This window comes from Oncorhynchus nerka, linkage group LG13 (assembly GCF_034236695.1).
Source record: "Oncorhynchus nerka isolate Pitt River linkage group LG13, Oner_Uvic_2.0, whole genome shotgun sequence".
NCBI classification, from domain to species: domain Eukaryota; kingdom Metazoa; phylum Chordata; class Actinopteri; order Salmoniformes; family Salmonidae; genus Oncorhynchus; species Oncorhynchus nerka.
The window spans coordinates 42025146-42037036 of record NC_088408.1 but is presented as its reverse complement, the minus strand read 5'-3'; the positions used below and the strand labels follow the sequence as shown (position 1 = coordinate 42037036).

Here is an 11891-nt window from a genome sequence, read left to right as displayed (position 1 = left end):
GAATGACGCAACAATCAGCGTTTGAGCTGGCCACACTTTTTTCAGAAACTATTTACACAAACACAGTCCTTACAAAGTTATGTCCAGAATGTCAGCAGTTTATTTTTGGGTGCATTGTTCAGATATTCACAGAAGTAAATATAGCATAACACAATCATCCTAACCGGAAAAATGTAGGCTACATTTGTCCTAGCGCTGAGGAAAGATTGACCCAACACAAGCAGTCATATTTTCTAACTCTCGGCTGACGTAAACTACAATATGAATGAGCTAATAGCAATTACTATATATAATTAATCACATCACGGGTGAGCTCACCATTGATCGAAATAACTAGGTAAAACACTTCATAGAAATCGAAAGTAATCCGACGATTAGTTTCAGCGCGCAGCCATGCATTTTTTCCTCACAGAAACCGAAGATAATAAGAGAAGACGAGATGAGTTTGGTCTGTTTGTAGTATGCATGTTGAAGGGGTGTGTCATCTACCGTCGTTCACATCCCACCATTAACTTCCGGAAGTCCTCAAAAAATTTGTGAACTCTTACTCACCTCATTTTGTTGTAACATCTTTGGTCAAACAGATGTGAATCCCAGAATGCATTGTATGTCAACAAACATGGCTACACAGCTGGAATTAGCTTAGCTCATCATAATCAGTACAACCTTCAAAAAAGTATTTTACACACATAATATGTGCCCATTACAATCTGTGCAAGAATCGGAATGCATGAGTTGTCACCTAGAATTGAAAACATGTGAATAAAATCGTAAATACACAAATAATTACCACACAAAACATTTTCTGATAGTGATTTATTGATACAAGTGGCGCGTGCCGGCAGTCAACCACGTAACCTCCCACTCTGCGCCATTCAGTGTTGTTGTTTATGTATGTAGCTAGTGAGCTAAACTGTAGCATTAACAATGTCTTTCAAAAGGAGACAACTCACAAATGTGGAAATTCTGGAGATTTTTTAAAATTCTGACAATGAGTCTGAGTATGAAAGTCAGGAATCAGATTCTGACAGTGACAGTGAGGAGCTGCCCTCAACCTTGTAGCCATTGAGAACCCTGAATCTGAATTTCCTTGTCAACTGAGGAAGTACCAGGTCCCTTTGAAGATGCTGGTGGTGATGGAGGCAGGCCGACAGTGGATGAAGTACAGGAGTTCTGTGGTAGCTGGAAGGCCACCAGTCATTTCACCCCACCTGGCCCTGCTGTCTGCTTTGACGAGTCCCAGTCTGGAGTGCAACGCCCCTTGCCATTTCCAACTGAGGCAGAGTGCTTCAAGTTGTTTCTCACAGAGGAGCTGGTGGGAGAGATAGTTGAGGAGACCAATCACTATGCCTTAGAGCTACAGGAGAAGAGAGAGCCAGGAGTGAGGGGGAAACTCGCTAAATGGGTGACAACCACAATTAGTGAAATGTATACCTTCCTGGTGACAGTCCTTCTCATGGGAATAGTAAAGAAGAACTCCCTAAGAGAATACTGGAGCACAGATCCTATATTTGCAACTCCCTTCTTTGCCTCCCTCTTTTCCCAAGATCGCTTCCTAGTTCTTCTGCGATGCCTGCATTTTGTCAACAATGCTACTGCCATCCTAAGTGACCCGTTATACAAAATAAGAAATGTTCTTATCAGCCTGACATCAGCATTTGGTCGGGTCTTTGTGCCATACAAGGACCTATGCATTGATGAGTCCCTGATGTTATGGAAAGGTAGGCTGGCGTTCCGTCAATATATTCCCTCCAAAAGGCACAGGTTTGGAGTCAAGTTCTTTGTCATGTGCGACGTGAAGACAGGATTTGTCCAGGATATTATAGTTTACACAGGGTCCACCACTGACATCAAACATTATGAGGGGCTTGGGGTGTCAGGGTCCGTGGTGATGACCATGCTGGCTCCTCATCTCGGCAAGGGACACACTTTGTACATGGACAATTGGTACAGCAGTCCCACACTCTTCCAGCATCTGCTCTCCAACAGCACAGGGGCATGTGGCACAGTCAGGTCGAACAGGAAGGGGATGCCGGCATTCGGATGCAGGAAGATGCAGAGAGGGGAGGTGGAGTTCCAAGAGAACGGTCAACAGCTGGCAGTAAAGTGGCATGACAAGCGAGACGTCCATGTCCTCTCCACTGTCCATACAGCAACCATGTCGGCCACAGGGAAGGTGGACCACCTGACCGGAGAGAAAAGATCAAACCAGATTGTGTGCTTGATTATAACCTCAAAATGGGGGCCGTGGATAAGGCAGACATGATAAACAGCTTTGTGGAATGCACACGGAAAACGAACAAGTGGTATAAGAAGATATTTTTTCCATCTGATCGACACTGCTGTCCTCAACGGCAGCATAGTTCACCGCCAACTAACAGGTGAGATGATTACTGAACAAGGTATTTTTGTAATTGGATGTACAGTTCACATACAAATCCATTATGCAATTATAGTGACAATATCTCACCCACCTCCCCACTGCCTCATCATCCTCTAACTTTCCTCATCCTCCCCACTCCCTCATAGGTAAAGTAATTACCTACCAAAAATACAGAGAGAACCTCATGAGAGAGCTGCTGGAGGAGCACCACACCCTCGGCGCCCATCCACTGGGGGTCGTCCTGCTGTAGACAATCCCCTACGCCTCACTGCACGACATTTTCCCTGCAAAGTCCCTCAAACTGCTTCTCAAGGTAGTCGCACACGGAGGCATTGCAAAGTCTGCCTGTCTGGCGCCAGGAGAAGTAAGCAGAGGAAGATGACAAAATACATGTGTCTAGCTTGTGATACACCTCTATGTATTTCACCATGCTTTGAGGAGTATCACATGCTCAAGCATTATTGAGCACATCTGCAGCAATAGGTGACTGACTGACCTGACATGTGACTTGACAGGTGACCAGCCATGATACTATGCCTTAAAGATGGGGGTGGAAATGCAGTTGTTGTTCAGTCACTGCATGGATATTAAATATGGGTTACGCATATTCAGTTTTTTGTCCTCTAGTAAAACAAGTTGTTGAAATAACTACCAGTACTGCAATAAAATAGATGAATATTACATATTGGCATGCGTTTTCTTGCTGTGTTTTCATCCAGTACAACTGTTAAGGAGTGTACGTTAGCATACAAAAGCTGTCCTCATTCTTCAGCTCCAAAGATGTCCAGCTTCAGTTATGATATTGGCAAATAATGTTTCTGGTTTCTGAAAGTACAGAATAAAGAGGAATTATTCATTAGAATACAATATAAGGATATAGCAATAAAACAATACTACAAACATTTACATTACATTTAAGTCATTTAGCAGACGCTCTTATCCAGAGCGACTTACAAATTGGTGCATTCACCTTATGACATCCAGTGGAACAGTAGTGCATCTAAATCTTTTAAGGGGGGGGGGGGGTGAGAGGGATTACTATCCTAGGTATTCAAGAAGTAACATAATAAACACTGCTATAAAAAAATAGTTTATTGCATTGACAAAATCACGGATTTGAGTTATAACAGTAAGAAACTAACTTTTGAGCTCCACAAGGGGGCAAGGCAGGGCAGAACAGAGCTATGCTGAATAGACCAAATAAACAAATATCATATTTTTTATTTATTTAACTAGGCAAGTAATGTAAGAACAAATTATTATTTACAATGATGGCCTACACCGGCCAAACTCGGACAACGCTGGGCCAATTGTGCGCTGCACTATGGGACTCCCAATCACAGCCAGGTGTGATACAGCCTGGATTTGAACCAGGGTGTCTGTAGTGCCATAGACCGCTGCGCCACTTGGGAGTCATAAGGCCAGGGTAGCTTCAAAATACAACACAAGCTAATAGTTTTCTGACGCAACTAGCATTGTTTTACAGAGCTAATAGAATAATGTAGCTAGGTAAGCATGATTGACAATAACACCATAAAGGTTATAAAATGTGTAACGTTACCTCACGTGTCCGCAGTTATAAGGAATATATTATGATCTACAGCTACAGCAGAAACGGCATACGGAAACTATTATTATAACTATTATAACGTAATAAGGCACTTACTTTGATGGAAACGCAGCCTGGATTTGAACCAGGAGTCTGTAGTGACACCTCTAGTACTGATGTGCTATGCCTTTGACCGCTGCACCACTTGAGAGTCATAAGGCCATGGTAGCTTCAAAATGCAACACAAGATAATACTTCTCTGACGCATTTAGCATTGTTTTACAGAGCTAATAGAAGAATGTGGCTACATAAGCACGATTGACTATAACATCATAAAGGTTATAAAATGAGTAACGTTACCTCACGTTTCCGCGGTGATAAAGAATATACACAAATATATTATGCTCTATACATACAGTACGCTACAATAGAAATGTGGAATAGAAAATGTGAACACGTGTGCAGATCCTGTTCTGACGGGAGATGAGCAAATGTCTGCAGACGTGAACTGCACAAACAATTGGGAAGTGCTTGGGGAATTTTGTCCGTGTCAGAAATGTCCCAAAAATGTAATTATCCGCAAAAGTAAAAATGACTATTTTTATGTGAATGAATAAGGAGGCGGAACACACCTAAATTCAAACTGTTTTTAGAAAATAAAAACTTGTTTGAAAATCATTTTAAATTGAAGTTAAAACAACTTATAAATATAAACAGGCTGCGTGCTTTAGTTTGAGGGCAGCGCGGATAAAATGTACTGTTACGTATCAATCACATTCTGGAATGGAGAGAACATTCTAACATCACGTGCATAAAAAAACTCACGCTGGGGCGACCGTTAGAGATATTTGGAACTCACGCATGAAAGGGTTAAAAAAAAAACTTCTTATGGCTAGGGGTTCCGCTAGAGCCACCCCCCCAACATTCCGCTGAAAAGGCAGCGCGGGATATTCAAAAATATATATTTTTAATATTTAACATTCACACATTGACAAGTCCAATACAGCAAATGAAAGATAAACATCTTGTTAATCTACCCATCATGTCCGATTTTTTAAATGTTTTACAGCGAAAACATAACATATATATTTATGTTAGATCACCACCAAATCCAAAACAACACACAGCCATTTTTCCCAGCCAAAGATAGTCACAAAGCAGAATTAGAGATAAAATGAATCACTAACCTTTGATAATCTTCATCTGAAGACACTCATATGACATCATGTTACACAATACATTTATGTTTTGTTCGATAATATGCATATTTATATCCACAAATCTCGGTTTACATTGAAGCCATTGTTCAGAAATGCCTCCAAAATATCAGGAGTAATTACAGAGAGCTACGCCAGATAACAGAAATAATCATCGTAAACTTTGACGAAAGATACATGTTTTACATATAATTAAAGATACACTGTTTCTTAATGCAACCGGTGTGTCAGATTTTTTAAAAACGTTACGAAAAAAGCATACCATGCAATAATCTAAAACGGCGCTAAGACGTAACAATATTTCTCCTCCATGTTGGAGTCAACCGAAATACGAAATTACATCATAAATATTCCCTTACCTTTGATGATCTTTCATCAGAATGCAGTTCAAGGAGTCCTAGTTCCACAATAAATCATTGTTTTGTTGCATAATGTCCATTGCTATTGTCCAACTAGCTGCTTTTGCTAGCGGTTTTAGCTCACATGTCCAAAAGCTGGCGCTGGTCCAGGCGAACTCGGACGAAAACTTCAAAAAGTTATATTCCAGGTCGAATAAACTGGTCAAACTAAATAGAGAATCAATCTTCAGGATGTTATTTTCATATATATCCAATAACATTCCAACCGGAGCATTCGTTTTTGTCTACAGAGTCATGGAACGCAGGCGATATCAACAGTAATTTGCGCAACCAGGAACTGGCATTCTGACAGTCCACTGACTCATTCCCTTCCCATCCGGTCATACATCACACTAGAGGCTTCATTCCACGTTATACTGACTGTTGACATCTAGTGGAAGGCGTAGGAAGTGCGAACAGATCCATATCTTGTTTGGATGTGGATAGGCGATGACTTGAAATTCGACCAGCACTAGAGCTTCCACTTCCTGTTTGGAAGTTTGCCTGCCCTATGAGTTATTTTATACTCACAGACATAATTTAACTTCTTGCGACTCCAAACCCGTATCCGGGAGCGTAATCATAGCCTCAAGCTCATTATCATAACGCAACGTTTCCTATTCATGAAAATCGCAAATGAAATGAAATAAATATATTGAAACACAAGCTTAGCCTTTTGTTAACAACACTGTCATCTCAGATTTTCAAAATATGCTTTTCAACCAAAGCTACACAAGAATTTGTGTAAGAATATTGATAGCCTAGCATAGCATTAAGCCTAGCATTCAGCAGGCAACATTTTCACAAAAACAAGAAAAGCATTCAAATAAAATAATTAACCTTTGAAAACTTCGGATGTTTTCAATAACAAGACTCTCATTTAGATAGCAAATGTTAATTTTTTCCAAAAATATTATTTGTGTAAGAGAAATAGCTCCGTTTTGTTCATCACGTTTGGCTAAGAAAAAAAAAACGAAAATGCAGTCACTTACAACACCAAACTTTTTTCCAATTTAGCTCCATAATATCGAAAGAAACATGGCAAACGTTGTTTAGAATCAAACCTCAAGGTGTTTTTCACAATTCTATTTGATGAAAAATCATTCCTGGCAGTCGGTTTCTCATCAGAGGCAAACGGAAAAATACTGCAGCGACGGAGGACACCAAGCGACCACCTGGTATATGTAGTCTCTTATGGTCAATCTTCCAATGATATGCCTACAAATACGTCACAATGCTGCAGACACCTTGGGGAAAACGTGGAAAAGGTAAGCTGACTACTAGCTCCTCCACAGCCATTTAACCTGTTGCTTCTACTCGGGACGCTTGCGTCCCAACTAGAGCTCTGGAAATGCAAATGCGCTACGCTAAATGCTAATAGTATTAGTTAAAACTCAAAAGTTCATTAAAATACACATGCAGGGTATCGAATTAAAGCTACACTCGTTGTGAATCCAGGCAACAAGTCAGATTTTTAAAATGCTTTTCGGCGAAAGCATGAGAAGCTATTATCTGATAGCATGTAACACCCAAAAAGACCCACAGGGGACGTAAACAAAATAATTATCATTTCGGCGTTACACAAACCGCACAATAAAATAGAAAACATTCATTACCTTTCACCATCTTCTTTGTTGGCACTCCTAGATGTCCCATAAACACTATTTGGGTTTTACATTACATTACATTTAACATTTAAGTCATTTAGCAGAGAGACTTACAAATTGGTGAATTCACCTTATGACATCCAGTGGAACAGTAGTGCATCTAAATCTTTTAAGGGGGGGGGGGGGGTGAGAGGGATTACTTTATCCTATCCTAGGTATTCCTTAAAGAGGTGGGGTTTCAGGTGTCTCCGGAAGGTGGTGATTGACTCCGCTGTCCTGGCGTCGTGAGGGAGTTTGTTCCACCATTGGGGGGCCAGAGCAGCGAACAGTTTTGACTGGGCTGAGCGGGAACTGTACTTCCTCAGTGGTAGGGAGGCCTGCAGGCTAGAGGTGGATGAACGCAGTGCCCTTGTTTGGGTGTAGGGCCTGATCAGAGCCTGGAGGTACTGAGGTGCCGTTCCCCTCACCGCTCCGTAGGCAAGCACCATGGTCTTGTACGGATGCGAGCTTCAACTGGAAGCCAGTGGAGAGAGCGGAGGAGCGGGGTGACGTGAGAGAACTTGGGAAGGTTGAACACCAGACGGGCTGCGGCGTTCTGGATGAGTTGTAGGGGTTTAATGGCACAGGCAGGGAGCCCAGCCAACAGCGAGTTGCAGTAATCCAGACGGGAGATGACGAGTGCCTGGATTAGGACCTGCGCCGCTTCCTGTGTGAGGCAGGGTCGTACTCTGCGGATGTTGTAGAGCATGAACCTACAGGAACGGGCCACCGCCTTGATGTTAGTTGAGAACGACAGGGTGTTGTCCAGGATCACGCCAAGGTTCTTAGCGCTCTGGGAGGAGGACACAATGGAGTTGTCAACCGTGATGGCGAGATCATGGAACGGGCAGTCCTTCCCGGGAGGAAGAGCAGCTCCGTCTTGCCGAGGTTCAGCTTGAGGTGGTGATCCGTCATCCACACTGATATGTCTGCCAGACATGCAGAGATGCGATTCGCCACCTGATCATCAGAAGGGGGAAAGGAGAAGATTAATTGTGTGTCGTCTGCATAGCAATGATAGGAGAGACCATGTGAGGTTATGACAGAGCCAAGTGACTTGGTGTATAGCGAGAATAGGAGAGGGCCTAGAACAGAGCCCTGGGGGACACCAGTGGTGAGAGCACGTGGTGTGGAGATGGATTCTCGCCACGCCACCTGGTAGGAGCGACCTGTCAGGTAGGACGCAATCCAGCGTGGGCCGCGCCGGAGATGCCCAACTCGGAGAGGGTGGAGAGGAGGATCTGATGGTTCACAGTATCGAAGGCAGCCGATAGGTCTAGAAGGATGAGAGCAGAGGAGAGAGAGTTAGCTTTAGCAGTGCGGAGCGCCTCCGTGATACAGAGAAGAGCAGTCTCAGTTGAATGACTAGTCTTGAAACCTGACTGATTTGGATCAAGAAGGTCATTCTGAGAGAGATAGCGGGAGAGCTGGCCAAGGACGGCACGTTCAAGAGTTTTGGAGAGAAAAGAAAGAAGGGATACTGGTCTGTAGTTGTTGACATCGGAGGGATCGAGTGTAGGTTTTTTCAGAAGGGGTGCAACTCTCGCTCTCTTGAAGACGGAAGGGACGTAGCCAGCGGTCAGGGATGAGTTGATGAGCGAGGTGAGGTAAGGGAGAAGGTCTCCGGAAATGGTCTGGAGAAGAGAGGAGGGGATAGGGTCAAGCGGGCAGGTTGTTGGGCGGCCGGCCATCACAAGACGTGAGATTTCATCTGGAGAGATGGGGGAGAAAGAGGTCAGAGCACAGGGTAGGGCAGTGTGAGCAGAACCAGCGGTGTCGTTTGACTTAGCAAACGAGGATCGGATGTCGTCGACCTTCTTTTCAAAATGGTTGACGAAGTCATCTGCAGAGAGGGAGGAGGGGGAGGGGGAGGAGGATTCAGGAGGGAGGAGAAGGTTGCAAAGAGCTTTCTAGGGTTAGAGGCAGATGCTTGGAATTTAGAGTGGTAGAAAGAGGCTTTAGCAGCAGGAGAGAAGAGGAAAATGTAGAGAGGAGGGAGTGAAAGGATGTCAGGTCCGCAGGGAGGCGAGTTTTCCTCCATTTCCGCTCGGCTGCCCGGAGCCCTGTTCTGTGAGCTCGCAATGAGTCGTTGAGCCACGGAGCGGGAGGGGAGGACCGAGCCACGCCTGGAGGATAGGGGACATAAAGAGTCAAAGGATGCAGAAAGGGAGGAGAGGAGGGTTGAGGAGGCAGAATCAGGAGATAGGTTGGAGAAGGTTTGAGCAGAGGGAAGAGATGATAGGATGGAAGAGGAGAGAGTAGCGGGGAGAGAGAGCGAAGGTTGGGACGGCGCGATACCATCCGAGTAGGGGCAGTGTGGGAAGTGTTGGATGAGAGCGAGAGGGAAAAGGATACAAGGTAGTGGTCGGAGACTTGGAGGGGAGTTGCAATGAGGTTAGTGGAAGAACAGCATCTAGTAAAGATGAGGTCGAGCGTATTTCCTGCCTTGTGAGTAGGGGGGAAGGTGAGAGAGTGAGGTCAAAAGAGGAGAGGAGTGGAAAGAAGGAGGCAGAGAGGAATGAGTCAAAGGTAGACGTGGGGAGGTTAAAGTCGCCCAGAACTGTGAGAGGTGAGCCGTCCTCAGGAAAGGAGCTTATCAAGGCATCAAGCTCATTGATGAACTCTCCGAGGGAACCTGGAGGGCGATAAATGATAAGGATGTTAAGCTTGAAAGGGCTGGTAACTGTGACAGCATGGAATTCAAAGTAGGCGATAGACAGATGGGTAAGGGGAGAAAGAGAATGACCACTTGGGAGAGATGAGGATCCCGGTGCCACCACCCCGCTGACCAGAAGCTCTCGGGTGTGCGAGAACACGTGGGCAGACGAAAGAGAGCAGTAGGAGTAGCAGTGTTGTCTGTGGTGATCCATGTTTCCGTCAGTGCCAAGAAGTCGAGGGACTGGAGGGAGGCATAGGCTGAGATGAACTCTGCCTTGTTGGCCGCAGATCGGCAGTTGCAGAGGCTACCGGAGACCTGGAACTCCACGTGGGTCGTGCGCGCTGGGACCACCAGATTAGGGTGGCGCGGCCACGCGGTGTGGGAGCGTTTGTATGGTCTGTGCAGAGAGGAGAGAACAGGGATAGACAGACACATAGTTGACAGGCTACACAAGAGGCTACGCTAATGCAAAGGAGATTGGAATGACAAGTGGACTACACGTCTCGAGTGTTCAGAAAGTTAAGCTTACGTAGCAAGAATCTTATTGACTAAAATGATTAAAATGATACAGTACTGCTGAAGTAGGCTAGCTGGCAGAGGCTGCGTTGTTGACTATGTAGGCTAGCTGGCAGTGTCTGCGTTGTTGACACTACACTAATCAAGTCGTTCCGTTGAGTGTAATGGTTTCTACTGTGCTACTGTGCTGCTATTCGGGGCTAGCTGGCTAGCTAGCAGTGTTGATTTACGTTACGTTGCGTTAAAAGAACGACAATAGCTGGCTAGCTAACCTAGGAAATCGCTCAAGACTACACAATTATCTTTGATACAAAGACGGCTATGTAGCTAGCTATGTAGCTAGCTACGATCAAACAAATCAAGCCGTTGTACTGTAATGAAATGAAAAATGTGATACTACCTGTGGAGCGAGCGAAATGCGACCGGATTGTTGAGTGCGGAAGTTCTGTTACGTTAAGGACGACGAATAGCTGGCTAGCTAACCTCGGTAAATTAAGATAATCACTCTAAAACTACACACTCTAAACTACACAATTATCTTGGATACGAAGACAGCAAAGACAACTATGTAGCTAGCTAACACTACACTAATCAAGTCGTTCAGTTGAGTGTAAGTTGTGCTGCTAATCGGTAGACGGTGGACTAGCTAACGGTAGACGTTAGCTAGCTAGCTAGCTGCAGGGCGGTGTAGACTGCGTTAGGACGATGAAATACGATAATTACGCAATTATCTATGATACAAAGACGGCTATGTAGCTAGCTAAGAAGAAAAATTGCTAAGATTAGACAAATCAAACCGTTGTACTATAATGAAATGTAATGAAATGTAATACTACCTGCGGACCGAGTGCAGATGCGACCGTTTTTATTTAGATTAAATTGGTCCATATAAAGCCTAGATATCGTTATATGTAGACTGTGTGATAAACGAAAAAAACATTGTTTCAAAACGTAACGTCATTTTTTAAAATTCAAAAAGTCGACGATAAACTTTCACAAAACACTTCGAAATACGTTTGTAATGCAACTTTAGGTATTAGTAAACGTTAATAAGCGATAAAATTCATCAGGAGGCGATGTAAAGATCATTAGCTGTCCGTCTGGAAAAATGTCCGGCTAGAAACTCAACGAAAATATCCGGTCCTAGACCATAGGAGATACGGTGCCCTGCATGTGTTTGACCAAGAAAAAACTCGAAGGGAAATGACAAGACTCTAGACACCGTGTGGAAGCTGTAGGTTGTAACATCAGTTCTGTGGCACTCACAGACAATATATTTGCAGTTTTGGAAACGTCAGAGTGGTTTCTTTCCAAAGCTGTCAATTATATGCATAGCCGAGCATCTTTTCGTGACAAAATATCTTGTTTAAAACAAGAACGTTTTTCATCCAAAAATTAAAATAGCGCTCCCTAGTTATAAAAGGTTAAACAGCTTTAGAAACTGCAGAGTGTTTTCTATCCAATAGTAATAATAATATGCATATATTAGCATCTAGGACAGAGTAGGATGCAGTTCACTATTG

The 11891-nt window shown here is 43.9% G+C and overlaps 1 long non-coding RNA gene across 1 annotated transcript; it reads right to left on the bottom strand.

Moving 5' to 3' along the window:
* Positions 1–2601: 2601 nt before the first annotated feature.
* LOC135574594 (uncharacterized) lies at positions 2602–3188 on the bottom strand. The gene is made up of 3 exons (XR_010465473.1): positions 3066–3188; positions 2880–2920; positions 2602–2728 (listed from the first exon to the last, which is right to left on the bottom strand). It is a non-coding gene; the product is annotated as an uncharacterized LOC135574594 (long non-coding RNA).
* Between the last annotated feature and the right edge of the window lie 8703 nt (positions 3189–11891).